Consider the following 2,500-nt stretch of genomic DNA (forward strand, 5'->3'; position numbering starts at 1 on the left):
AAAGAACCCACGGCAACAAAAGGGTTGTTCCTGGCAAAATTCGGTAGAAAAATCCACTTCGACAGGAAAAACAAATAAAACTGCACGCAGGAAAAAATACAAAAAAAATGGGTGGCGCTGTAGTGTAGCGACGCGCTCTCCCTGGGGAGACAAATTCAAAATTAACAGGCGTTATAAACTTTATATAACGTCGTCTCTGTCTTTGTCTCTCTCTCTCTATCTCTCTATCTCTGTGTCTCCGTGTCTCTCTCCGTCTCTCTCTTCAGTCAAACTCTTTTTTTGTTTGTTTTTTTTGTTTGTTTTGCTTCCACTACTTATTTACATGGCGTTATTTCTGTTACTTTTTTTTTCTTCTTTTTTTTTTCTTTTTGAACAGGTGCGTGCTTATTTCAGTTCTTTTTTGAGTGTGTGTGTGTGTGTGTGTGTGTGTGTGTGTTTTATTTGTTTTTGTTTTGTGGTTGGTTTTATTCTATTTTATTTTATTTTATTATCTTTTTAAATTTTCTTATTTTATTTACTGATTAATCTTTGTCTGGACCTTTATTGGTTTTCATTTATTTGTATTCTCTCTCTCTCTCTTTCTCTTTCTCTGTCTCTCTCTCTCTCTCTTTCTCTGTCTAACTGTCCCCTTATATCACTCTCCTCTTTTTCTCGTCTATTCTAGTGTTATAAATGTCACATGACCATTCATGTGTCCACGACTCCTGCAATATGCATGCTGTACTGATATTATAATGATTCTCCCCTTCTTTGTTTATATGTTACTGTTTCCCCTTCGAGGGCTGGATGAAAACAAAAACAACATAATTTTGCTGACTCTATTACTGTCAGAAAATAACATTCATTCAATTCAATAGCACCCCCTCTTCACCCCCTACCCCCTTCCCTTTCACCCTAAATGCACTTCATCTTGTAAAAGCAAAAGGCTTCTAAAAGATAGAAAAACAAGAGAGGCAAGGCCTTCAAGACTCACTTGTGATACACTAAACAAAACAAAAATCTAATCGTTAAAATGTGTTCTGTATTTGTTGTTATAAACCTTCGGGTTAAAAGAAAAAGAAAAAAGCAGAAAAAAAACAGTCCTAACGGCAGATTCGAACCCCGCGTGTTCGGGTGAGAAGAAACTGTCTTACCCATTACACTATCGTGGCTCCTTAGCTGACGTTCAAAAATATAACATTTAAACATGCTTTTTTTAAGGGCGATAAATCGATTGAAGTATTCGCAGTGAGAACGCTGTTTAAATCATATTATTCTGGTGTATCTTGGGCATTTAAAAAATCTTTAAGGGCAATTAAAAATTCTTTTTAAGTCCGCGGTAAAGGAGACGTGACTATCGCCACAATCACACTGCAACATTTAGCCGTTTTCTCTGGATCTAGATAGGTGTACAAGTATAGTTACACCCAGTTGACACGGTCGATTCAATTTCTCTTTTATGTTCATTCTAGTTTTATAGTTTTAAAGTTGATATGGAAATTAAGTATTTTGTTAAACTAATAACATGTAGAGCTAAGTACAAGTACTTCTAAACGTCGTATGAAGTGAAAAGGACTTCATTTTGAGAAAAGTCAAGACTGGAAATTTTTTCGTTTCATCAATTCAAGGGTATTAACTCTCATGGTTTATTATTTTTAACTGTGAATTACGACTGATTCTGTGGGTATTTTTATGGCAGTTTGATTCATAATCCAGTAAGTGATGAGGCGTTCACAAATTTTTCTCTGAATAAATATTTAACGGTCTCCTTTTCCATCACATGTTATCGTGTATTGTCGATTGAATATCAGGATTGAACGGGCAGGTCAACAACTTGAAACAAAATGGCGTCATTCGCGTTCGCGAAGAATATGAGCACGCGCTTTGAATATGTATAAATATGTGTACGCAATTGATTTTTGCCCATGATCTTCAGGGCTCAGCCAATAGATCTATAAAGTCCACTCGTCGTATTGATTTTTAGTATTTTCCGAAAAAGACCACTTGGGCGAATGAACATAGTGAAAGCCCTGAACACTGAGAGTAAAACACACAAGCTTTTTATGTATTGAGTATAATTTCAAAATGTAATGTTTAAGATGAGAAAGACCAGTTTAAAGCAAATTAAGCCCGTAGCATTAATTACAGATTATTTTCCCTTTTTTAACTATCTGCACCAAAGACATGCAAAATAGATATAACTTCCATGCCTAGCAAAAGAAGTTCCTGTTTGAACAAAAAATGATAAAAATGACTGCTCTTGTTGTGGTATATTTATATTTTTTACTATTCTCTAAACTTGGCACTTTGCTCTGATATTCGACTCAACAAAAGATCTGTCATTATTTTCATCTTTTTGTTCAAACAGGAACTTCCTTTTGCCTAAGCATGAAAGTTTTGTTTATTGCAAACGTTTTGCTGCAGGCAGTATAAAAACAAGGGGAAATTACTCTGCTGGGGGACCTTAGTTTGCTTTCAACTGATCTTTCTCATCCTTAAATATTACATTTGAAATTATACT

The sequence above is a fragment of the Babylonia areolata genome, chromosome 12 (genome assembly GCF_041734735.1).
Source record: "Babylonia areolata isolate BAREFJ2019XMU chromosome 12, ASM4173473v1, whole genome shotgun sequence".
Taxonomy (NCBI): Eukaryota; Metazoa; Mollusca; class Gastropoda; order Neogastropoda; family Buccinidae; genus Babylonia; species Babylonia areolata.